A 12,602-nucleotide genomic window follows, 5' to 3' on the forward strand; every position below is an offset into this window, starting at 1 on the left:
TAATTCTAAGCTTAAAAATTCGAGATATGCCAATGATTAAATCTCATATTAATCACGATAAATACAATAATGATGAATATTCGATTTTGACAAATATAAGACGAATATTCAAGCAAATATTCGCAAAATATCACAAAATCAAATATGGCACCTCCCGCTCAACACTATTTATAATACTGGTGTCTTCTTCTGGGGCAGAGGGAATATTGGTCCCTTTAGATGCCAGAGCCTAAGTAAGGACCAACCTCTGGGATGGATTTTATTCAATTGACTATCCTTCTTGCGGTGGTCCCTCATGTTACAATATTAATGTATACAAGCAGGTGTGGATCCACTGCGCCACTGACTGGCTATACTCTGAAGGGGAGCGACTAAGCAACTACCTGGTCTACACTAGAGCCTCTGATGGTGAGGATAGGCTTGGGCCGTTAGGATAGTGGCCAGATGCCAATGCAGAGCAGTCCCCCAGTTAGTGACAGCTGACCAAGGGGTCAGAGTACCCGGTGCAAGCATCGAGGGGGAGTATGTGGTCAGGAAGTCTGGAGTCAGGGCAGGCAGAGATCAAGCAAGGTCCATAGACAAAGTCCAAGGTCAGTGGCAGGCGGCAAACAAGCAAAATCCTATAAATCCAAAACCAGGGTCAGGTACACAGCAAAGCAGAACTTCAAAAACACCTTCACACAAAGAACTAGACAAGCTAGTAACCATGAGTTGCTCAGGCATCTTCCTGGGTCAGGAATTTCCATTAAATACTTCCTGCAATCCAGCCATAGGCTGGTGAGACAGAGGGTGTGTGCATGCTGCCTCACAAGGTAAGAGAGACACACCCATGCAAGCCCTGACAACTAGTACAGGACTCAAGCAGGAAGTAAACTCTGGCATGGAGCACAGAGGCAGCAGGAGGAAAACAGGGAGCCTGGCGCCCGCGGGTAGGGGCAGCAGTGCCGGCACAGACTGCTGTGCTATCAATTAATTGGTTCTAGGACGACCATTGTATGCTGAAACCATTGTAACTTCAGTAATTGGTTTCAAAGCTCAAAAGTGTCATCTAAAATAAGATAAAATGAAGGAGAAAAATAAGCAGATAACTAAAACTGATAAAACAAGTCCTTACATACAGTATGACAGTCAAGAATAGCTAACTACCGTACCAACTAATATATCTATCTTACCAGAGAAGTGGCTTTGATTGGTTGGATCTCAGTCTGAGACATTGTTTGTTGAGGCTAGTTTCAACTTACGATGGGTCAGAAAAGACCATTGTATGCTGAAAATATTATATCCTGAGGCCATTGTATCTTGAGGGACCACTGTAGTACTTTTGTCAAGTTGAGCTCTTGAAATATTCAATTTTTTCTTGTGGAAACCTAGTTGATGTAGAGAGTCTTACAGACAATGCTCCCTGGGAAAATTCACGTGAAGTATTTCTCCTCCAGAATGTTATGTCTTGGATGCTGGCAGGTATTACTGTGAGCAAGCAGCGGCGCCTGCATCTAGTTCCCATAGTGAAAAGGCTGAAGCTCCAGGTACAGAAGCGCCAGCAAATCAGATGCAGCATTAACACGTCCAGCGCAATGATGTTATGCGGGTCACGTGACTCATGGCGCACCATGTGATCTGCTGGGTGGTACATTTAAACAGGCAAACTGCTGGTCACAGTTGCTTAGGATTTGGTGTAGCGGTGAATGAAATTATTCTGCAGAATTAATTTGTCCAATCAGCAAGGCAAATTAAAATAAAGAAGCCCTGCTGATTGGACACATCGATTCTGTAGGATCATTTAGTTCATCTCTAATTTGGTCTGCTAAGCCTCATTAGCCCGTTTGCTTTGTATACTTTCTTCTGGCTTTGGACATCGGCTGTGTTTCTGGACCTGCATCTGACTGCTGATTTTGCCATTGTGTATCCTGTTGCCTAACCTATGCCTGGATCTTGACCCTGCCTCTGTCTGTGTTTTTGACCTTGACGTGGCCCTCTGTGTTTGACCAGGCTTGGCATTGTTATTCCTTTTTGTCTTCTGATTTTGCTCTGTTGTACTCTCCCGCTTTTGACCCGATTTAATCCTTCCGGTTTGTTTATTATACAACATTTTAGGTGCCTGTCCATCTTTACACATTTTACTCTTCGTAGGCCCCTACACATAGTCAGAAAGGGACCGTCGTCCAGTTGTGGGCCGTCATTTAGGACAGATTATGCAAGTAGGTAGGGACAGGTGTGGGTGAGTTTATGGCTTCACTGCTCTCTGCTGTGACACAGAAAGTATCTCTCTTGTCCATGTGAGTTTTTGGAGTTCTTTTTGTGGAAAGAGAGCAAAACATTTTGCTCTTCACTAGTCCCAAACTTTAAATACAAAGAGCTTTATTCTCACATAACAAGCACATCAGGACATCAGCCAATTCACCGACGACAGGGCTGGTTTTAAATAAAGTGTGGCACAGGCCTCCATGACGAATACTTCCAACCATGACGTAAGACATCCAGTGGCCCACTCAGTAACAGTTGCCACCACTGTGCCACATTTTTTTGCCTACACAGTAATAGTACTTCTAAACAGTATTAATGCTCCCCACACTAAAACAGTTCTCCTCCTAGTTCACACCACAGTCATAATGCTCACCATTGTACTCCCTGCCTGTAATAAATCCTTTTTTGTGCCCCTAGACAGTAATAATGAAATTTTACGATGAGCGAATCAAAGCTGAGAAAGTGGAATTCAATTCGAATTTCAGGAAAAATTAGATTTGTAATAAATGCGGATTTCCTCGTGCTTTGTGGTAACGAATCACAATTTTTCCTAAAATGGTGGCTACACGTGTGAGGACTCAGGACATGGGGCAAGGAACTCTGGGAAGGCGGGATCACCCAGATTGACATGCATGCATGCAGCCAATCAGCAGCCAGCCCTGTGTTGTCACAGCCCTATAAATATGGCAGACATTTTAGATTCTGCCATTTTCCAGTGTTTTGAGTACAGGGATAGACATGAGAAGGTGCTAGGGACAGCAATAGGAAAAAACTCATTGCGAACAAAGAAACTGAAAAAACGATTTATAAGTGCAGGGAAAGGATAGGGAGGAATTATTGCACAGCATCTTAGTGCAGGCGTCAGAAGGCACTAGGGACATTGATAGGAAAGTGATTTACAAGTGCATGTAAAGATTATTTGGGGATCCAAATAGCCATTATACAGCTCTGTCATACAGAAAGAAAAAAATATACGCACCTAATTAGTGCACTTATTTGTGGCAAAAGTGTTTAGTGGCCTATTTCAGTACAGAAAGAAAAATATATACGCACTTCAGTGGTGCATTTATTTCTGCTAAAAGTGTTTACTGGCCTATTTCAGTACAAAAATAAAAATATATTCTCAGTTCACTTCTGCAGTTATATGTGTTGAAGCGTTTAGTGGACTATTTCAGTACAGAAAGAAAAATGTATACACACTTCACTGGTGCATTTATTTCTGGAATAAGCGTTTAGTGGCCTATTTCAGTACAGAAAGAAAAAAATATACGTACTTCACTGGTGCAGTTATTTGTGGCAAAAGCGTTTAGTGGCCTATTTCAGGACAGAAAGAAAAATATATATGCATTTCACTGTTGCAGTTATTTGTGGCAAACCCGTTTAGTGGCCTATTTTAGTACATAAAAAAAATATATACGCACTTCACTGTTGCATTTATTTCTGCTAAAAGCATTTACTGGCCTATTTCAGTACAAATAGAGAAATATATTCTCAGTTGACTTCTGCAGTTATATGTGTTGAAAGCGTTTAGTAGCCTCTTTCAGTACAGAAAGGAAAATATATACTCAGTTTACTTTGCCGGTTATATGTATTGAATGCGTTTAGTGGCCTATTTCAGTACAAAAAGAAAAATATATTAACGTCGGCAGTTATATGTGTTGAATGCATGGCTGGGAGTCAACAGGGTGGCAGCTGTGGGAGGTTGGGAGCCAAACGTGCACAGAGTAAACCACCTGCTTCGCAGCAGCCTACTGCCAGGGAAGTAGTGGTGCAGTGGTTCACGAAAGCAGAGGAGGTAGCAGTCATTCAGTGCGGACTGTTGGGGGAAAAATCATCTACTTGGCGCTGTGGCAGTTTTTTCTTAAGCCGCTGGAGGAGGTTAACATGACCATATGTAGAATATGTGGGCAGAAGGTGAAGCATGACCAGGGTGCCAATGTTGGCACCAAAGCCCTGCGTCAACATATGCAGCGTCATCATATATGATATCCTGATGCTGCTGCTGTTGCTACTGCCATCTCCACACTATGTCACCTTGCCACTCTGTGCTATCCTGATTCTGCTGCCACTGCCATCTCCACACTATGTCACCTTGCTACTCTGTCACCACCTCCAGGCTCAGTCATTGTGCCACTCAGTAGACTCCTCCTACTGCTTCCAACTCCAGACTCTGTCATTGTGCCACTCGGTGATCCCTTCATACCACTGCCACCCCCAGACTCGGTCATTGTGCCACTCGGTGGCCTCCTCCTGATGCTGCTGCTGCCGCCACCTCCACACTCTGTCATTGGGCCACTCTGTGGTCTCCTCATGCGGATGCCAACTCCAGACTCTGTCATTGTGCCACTCGGTGGCCTCCTCATACTGCTGCCAACTTTAGACTTGGTCATCGTACCACTCGGTGGCCTCCTCATACTGCTGCCAACTCTAAACTCGGTCATTGTGCCATTCAGTGGCCTCTTCATACTGCTGCGAACTCCACAATCTCTGCCAACTCCAGACTTTGTTGTGGTGCCACTCTGTGGCCTCCTCATGCTGCTGCCACCTCCACAATCTCTCGTCGTCATGCTACTCTTGCCTTCTCATGCTGCTGACACCTCCACAATCTATCGTCATCATGCTACTCTGTGGCCTCATCATGCTGCTGCCACCTTCCCAATCTTTTGTTGTTATGCCACTCTGTGGCCTCCTGATGCTGCCGCCACCTCCAGACTCTGTCATTGGGCCACTCTATGGTCTCCTCATGCGGCTTCCAACTCACCACTATGTCATAGGCCCACTCTGTGGACTTTTCATGCTGTTCCCACCCTCTTCACTTCATGACTGGGCCACTATTTTGCCTTTCGGCCTGGCTGAAATCATTATTTATTTGACCTATCTTCTGATCTGTCAGAAGTAAGGAAAAATGAGACGCACAACGGATCCTGTGTAGCATTCTGTGACGCCTGTATGGTCCTATCACAATTGGCTTGTGATTTGGTAGCTAAAAGCAGGAGTGGGTACAAAACACAGAAGACATGCAAATATTCCAATCACGTCTCATCTCTGTTTTGGATCCACTCCTGTTTTTTTGGGTCATTAGCAATACTGATGGATTACTGACCAAATGCTGACCAAGTAAAGGCAAATGCTGAATAGACAGGATCCATTTTTTGTGGGTTATTGTTCTGACAGATCAGAGGAAGGGAAAAATAATCAGTGACATCAACACAAACTTACTGCTGACCCCCTCTCCACTCTATCGGGGGGCTCTACTTGTATAAGCGTTTAATAGAACAGGTTCTGTAAACATCTATGTGGAATCAGCTGCCGACGGTGTAAAAGGAGTGAACTTCTTGGCACTAGCATCGACCTGTAAGACTGAGTTGATTCTTGAGTTATTTGGTCAGTTTTGGCCCCGTGACTGCCCAAATAAGTGAAGTGTGCAGTGATTCTAAGATCGACGCCTTTCATGTGCTTGTCATATGGACTCACAGTATTATTTCACTACCACAGCAGACTCCCTATGCGTGTTACTGTTAGGCACAGTGTTCTACACCACTATACAGGCACAGTGTTCTACACCGCTATACAGACTTTCTGCAGCCAGGAAATAGCAGTTTTTTTAAGTAATTTGACACAAATATATTCGGAAAATTTAGCGAACCGGCAAATCGACTTTTTAAAATATTCGCTCATCTCTAATAATATTGACACATTTCTTCTCCAGTACAGTAAAAATGACCACTTTTGGGTTAACAGTCCCCCTTCTGACCCCACAAACAAGAGGAGTGACTATGGCCTCTTCTGGCCTGTGAAATGAGTTGACAGAAGGTACATTACAGTTACGTAATTGCAGTGCCCTTGACAGGACCTGTGAATGGTTCCGTTGTAAACCACAGGACGATAGTGGCCTGTGGTCTAGATGTGCTCTAGAGTATAACAAGGAACCTTTTCCTGGGGAAACAAATACATTGAAAGAGACATTCCCCTAGAGATCCAGGACAAAGGTTTTGTGACAAAGATAACCAAGGGACACCTTTGTAGATAGGAACTCTGTGTAGTTAATTGCCCAGTATGCTCAACCACCAACACCAACCCTGCCTGTGGACTTCAGTGATGTTTTTGGAAGGAAGTAGATGTGTTTATTCAGTCCTCTATAACATCTCTGCACCTCTGATCCTCAGACGATTTTCAGAAGACAGACACGATTTTAATCAGAAGGATCAACCCTATCAGGCAGTATGACCGCTTTAATAGAGTGAAACCTGCTGATAGGTGCTCTTTAATTTCCACAAAATCTACAATATTACCCTCTATTCACCATGTGTAATATTTTTTGCAGGTGATGTCAACATTGCAGACTCTCAATAAAAACTGAGAATAATTTGATCTTGGGCAGTGATTAGTTTTCCCGTATTTGGCTGCAAGTGAAAAGTTCAGGTGTAATCGAAGCCTGCCAGACACAAAAACTTAAAGCAAATAGACCATGCAATAATAAAAAGAATGGGTAAGACAGACATCCGTGACTAGAGTAATTCCAGCGCCGCGGCTCGCTGCCCTGCAGCAGTTACAATATCCCTCTGGTATTTTCTTTTTGATCTGTCAAATGAAATGTCTTGAATTTCTAAAATTGAAATGCTAAATCCATATATAAACTATAGCAGCAGGGACGCTTCGCTGTTTGAGGGTTTTCAGCTTTGTGTATTCTGTATTTTTAGTCATTCTACAGATATAGCTTCTCAATATACAACACTTATGCTAACACGTTTCAGGCCAAGCTCCTGGAAAACGACAGTCACATAGAATTACTGCATTTATTTAATATCACATTTTTGTAATTCAGCCAGTGTCAACCCCATTGACATTAAGGGGATTTTAATGGGCTTACTCATTTTATTATTATTATTATTCATAGTAGTAGTAATAGTAGTAGTAGTAGTAATATTAACCAATATAACCGGAACGTTGATGTATCTTTGCAATTATAGTTCTGGTGGTACTTGCCCCAAGTGTTCACCTACTCTTGGTCAGCACAGCTGCTGGGATACTCACTCAGATACTCTGCATGTGGCAGCCGGCCTCACCTTACATCTTCCTGGTGAGCACAGCTGCCAGAGCATCGACCCTTCTTATCCCCCTAGCTCCAGGCAGTGGCGGATCCAGAGCCTGGTCTCGGGAGGGGCACTTCCAGATTATTTTCTGTCCGCCGCCACAAAACAATGGTGCTTATAGAACAGACTACACAGTGTAGGCTATATGTGTATAACAAACATATTTCACCTGAAAACTTACAATTACTTGACTTGGCCCTTGGGGATCTCGGACACCACTTCAATACTTTGGTCGGGGGCTCGGCGGAGCTGATGTGTTTGATCCTAATGAGAAAGATTTCATAATAATGATTTGGAGAAGGGGCAGAGGAATAGCATGGCAGAGAGAGGCTGGTGATGCTACTAGGGGGCTCATACCATGGGGGAGTAATAAAGCCCACCATAATGTCCCCCACAGTAGAAATAATTCTCCTTATAATGTGACAGTGCAAAAAATACCCCCTTTTAATGCCCCCAGTTGAGTTAATGTCCCCATAGTGCCCCCATAATGTGCCAGTATAAAATACCCCTATATAGTGCCGCTAGTAAATGCCCCCATAGTGCTCCACACCCTCCTTCCTCCTAGTGCCCCCCATAATGTACCAGTATAAAATGCTCCAGTAGATGCCCTCAGTGTCCCCCATAATTTGCAAGTATAAAATACCCCTTCTTAGTGCCCCCCGTAGATGACCCCATAGTACTCCTCTCCCCCCTTCCCCATAGTACCCACTATAATGTGTCCCAGTATAAAATTGCACTGTACAGAGCGCCCATATAAAATACCTCTTCTTTGTGGCCTCATTAGATGCCCCTATAGTACCCCCAATCATGTGCCAGTATTAACAGCCCCCCATGTGCCAGTAATAATAACAGCCCCCCATGTGCCAGTATTAATAACAGCCCCCCATGTGCCAGTATTAATAACAGCTCCCCATGTGCCAGTATTAATAACAGCCCCCCATGTGCCAGTAATAACAGCCCCCCATGTGCCAGTAATAACAGCCCCCCATGTGCCAGTATTAATAACAGCTCCCCATGTGCCAGTAATAATAACAGCCCCCATGTGCCATTATTAATAACAGCCCCCCATGTGCCAGTATTAATAACAGCTCCCCATGTGCCAGTATTAATAACAGCCCCCCATGTGCCAGTAATAACAGCCCCCCATGTGCCAGTAATAATAACAGCCCCCCATGTGCCAGTAATAACAGCCCCCCATGTGCCAGTAATAACAGCCCCCATGTGCCAGCAATAACAGCCCCCCATGTGCCAGCAATAACAGCCCCCCATGTGCCAGCAATAACAGCCCCCCGTGCCAGTAATAACAGCCCCCTGTGCCAGCAATAACAGCCCTCCCTGTGCCAGCTATAACAGCCCCCCCTGTGCCAGCAATAACAGCCCCCCGTTCCAGCAATAACAGCCCCCCATGTGCCAGCAATAACAGCCCCCTGTGCCAGTAATAACAGCTCCCCTGTGCCAGTAATAACAGCCCCCCTGTGCCAGTAATAACAGCCCCCGCCAGTAAAAGTATTGTATATATTTAAAAAAAAAACAAAAAAAAACACATACTTATTTCCATGTCAGCGATGCAATGCAGGCCTCTTCCGGCCTGTGTCCCGCGCTGTATGGCTCAGGCGGCGCGATGACGTCATCACGCCGCCTGCGCCGGCCTCTGATAGGCTGCAGGCACTAGGCCGGCAGCCTATCAGAGGAAGGGAAAGGGACACGCCTCTCCCTCCCCTGCCGCAGCACAGGCATCTGTATCGCTGTCCTGAGGATGGCGATACAGATGACTGGAAATGAGCGCTTCCAAAATGGAAGCGCTCATCTCCCTGTGCCCCGCCGCCGCCAGCTCGAGGGGGGCAATTGCCCCGTTGCCCCCCCCTGGATCCGCCACTGGCTCCAGGACTATTCATTTCCTGCCTGAAGCCTCAGGGGGTGCATGCTCTCCTGTTTCCTATCTTCCCAAGCCTATGACTGTCCACCTCTGAGTATCTAATACACCTACCCCTGTGGGAAGGTCCCAGGGCAATAGGTTATATAGTTTGATAGTGAATGACCTCTGCTTGTTTACCGGATTCAACTCTTTTCTACCTGACTTCTGCCTGACTCTTGTATTGGTCCAATAGTGTTGTTGGACTGCACTCTATGTCCGTTTGTGAGGTGCAAAGTGGAGTGGGTATAGTCCCAAATCCAATAATAAGCAAAATACCACTGCACACTCAAATTATGATGCAAGTATAAAATGGTTTTTATTGGCAATAGATTGGCAAAGGTATATGTGACAGTTTCAGTCTATTCCACGACCTTGGTTCCAGAGTCACATAGGTGAGAAGTTTGGAGGAGTCCCCGTGGCTCAGCGTGGAGGCGCTGCAGGGAAGGCACATGACGTGTAGGCTACACGCCATGTGCCTTCCTACTTCCTCCTATGTGACTCTGTGACCAAGGCCGTGCAATAGACCGAAATGTCAGAGACTAAACTGTCACAAATACCTACCAATCTATTTGGAGTATACTGTAAAAAAAAAAAAATAATAATATTTACTTGCATCATAATTTGAGTGTGCAGTGGTATTTTGATTACTATTGACTCTGATTGATCCTCTGATGCCTGTCCCAACCTATAGACTGTTCTACCAGATTGAATGTACTCTGCCTATCCTTAACCAGGCACATCCACTGACTGATTTTGCTTGATCCTTCAGTGCAACTCTCTAATGTGTCCTAACCCCTGTGGGTCAGCTGAATTGAGGCATCTGTAAGAGGTATTGGCTTGGTACTTCTCCTTGGTACTTCCCCTTAGGAGTAGCCAAAGGCCAGGTACTTTCAGTGACACAGTGGGTCCACAACTATTGACATAACATTAATTTACTTTCTTCACAATATACTTATGGATCACTACGGTGTAGTGGAGCTGCACAAACTGAGCAAACAATATGGAAAGTATATTTTAGGGTTTAATTCAGGGGTTTTCACACAACCCACAAGAGGTAGTTCACAAAGAAAACAAAATGTCCACCAGGTCTATCAGGTGGTGAGAAAAGGTCACAACACAGCAGGTACATTAGACTTCACAAAAGTATGGTTACACTGGGTAATAGGGATTTTTGAACCCCAGTAAAAACCCTTTACCAGTTGTATAATGTTCAGATAGGAGCTAACATGGTTCATGAATTGAGGCTTCATACTATACATATGTCAGTTTTTTTCAAAGCCACAATAAAGAAACCTGAGCTGATGGACCATTATAAGTTTATAGGAAAAATGGGACAATAATTAACCTATGTGTGAAGGAATCCAACTTTTTTTGGATTCCTTCACATACTTGTGACCAACAGAATGTTTTGTAAAAGGCCAAAACCGAGACCAGCTATAGGACCTGGGATATGAGGACCAAGAAGTCAAGCTATCCTAAGAATTTAGAAGAAGGAGGGGTACGTTTTAGCCCCTCTCCTGCCCCAAGATCTGTAATGTGGCTTGTTTGAGGTGGAAGATGATTTGGGTTTAAATGACATGGCCAATCAAGGAAATCCTAAATTGAATTTCCTTGTGCCTATGCAACACCATTCTATAATTACTGATTAATCTCTATCAATGACAATGGTCACAAAATGCACATATCTAAATAGAGGAACTGCCATCCTCCCACCCCCACCTTTTAGCTTCTAAGCTGATAAATGCACTCATTCTTAAAAGGTGCATCATTTGTAGTCCCTCCGGGGCCCCTTTGACTTAGCTATGGAAGGGAATCCCACTAATAAAAACATCTGTCATCCCAATTTATTTTTTATGATAATGCTTAGAGTAAAGTGGGCACCACCATGAGAGATGGTCCATCATTTATCCTCCATCTCCATACAAACTTTATGGGATAACTCTTATTATTTATGTGACTACTAGCAGAAGGACCCGGCTTCGCACTTATATATTTAATCTATTTCATTTAATGTTTGTGTGTTTCGTTAAAAGATATTGATGGTATCCCCATAACAGTGACCTCTACAGCACCCTGATCCTTTAACAGTGAACTCCACAGTCACCCACCCCTGAACACTGACCCCCCCCCCCACAGTGCCCCACCACTTTAAAAGGGGACCTCCACAGCAGTCCATCCTTTTAACTTTGACCTGCTCTCCTTTAACATTGAGTTTCACAGCACCCTACTCCCTTGATCTCCTCAGGGGCCCGTCTCCTTAACAGTAACCTCCACCGTACACCGCTCCATTTACAGTGACCTCACAGTACCCTGCTGTCTTAACAGTGACCTCCACAGCAGTTTACCCTTTAATAGTGGCCCCTGCCCCCTTAACAGTAACATCCACAGTGACCTCCACAGTGCCCGCCCTATTTAACAGTGACCTTCACAGCGCCCTGCCCCTTTAATGCTAGGGCTACACAAGAACATGTATTGCGCAATATTTTGTCTCAACAATTTTTATAATGATAGGCTATGGTGTCGCACTGCGACAGGTGACATGCTGCGACTGCGACACGACAGTCGCCTAAAATCCATCCAAGATGTATTTTTCTGCGGCATGTTGCAGCATGTCACCTGTCGCAGTGCGACACTATAGCCTATCATTATAAAAATTGTCGCGCGACGCATGTAGCAGTGTAGTTGTACCCTATGTGTCAGGCATAGTGCCCTTATTGTCGTGCGACACATGTCGTTGTGTAGCCTTAGCCTAAAGCTGACCTACAGCAGTGAAGAAAAATCGCTGGGTTGGTATGGAAACCTAGAGTAAAACTGTGTGTATATGGAGACTAAGGGCCTGCAAGCTTCTATTGGCTGATAAGGGACATGTGACCGTGTGTATGGCAGTTGGGATATAAAGAGAAATACTTGCAGGCTTGAATTGGCTAATGCAGGTCATTTTTTGGGAATATCTCAGGAACAGTATGTCCTAGTTTAAAACCTTCCCAGACACCTGATGTAGCTGTGTGCCAAATTTGGTGAAGATCGGTCCAGTAGTTTGGTTGCACATAAAGAACAGAGAGACGTCAGGACAGACAGAAACTCATTGTGTACTGGCATGTTACCTCCACAGTATTCTTTCCCAGATAGTAAGTGACATGTGTACCAAGTTTAATAGAAATTGATCGATGAATTTTTGAGTTACAGAGCAATATGTGTGTAGCAAAAACAGTTGAAGCATACAAACTCCATGCAGCTGCTGTGTAGGGTGGATGACCCTCACAAGATTTCGTTCCAGGTAACAAGGAATGTGTATACCAAGTTTTGGTGAAATTGATGGTTGTGTTTTTGAGTGATCACGGAACATACAT

This window comes from Bufo gargarizans, chromosome 9 (assembly GCF_014858855.1).
Source record: "Bufo gargarizans isolate SCDJY-AF-19 chromosome 9, ASM1485885v1, whole genome shotgun sequence".
Classification (NCBI taxonomy): domain Eukaryota; kingdom Metazoa; phylum Chordata; class Amphibia; order Anura; family Bufonidae; genus Bufo; species Bufo gargarizans.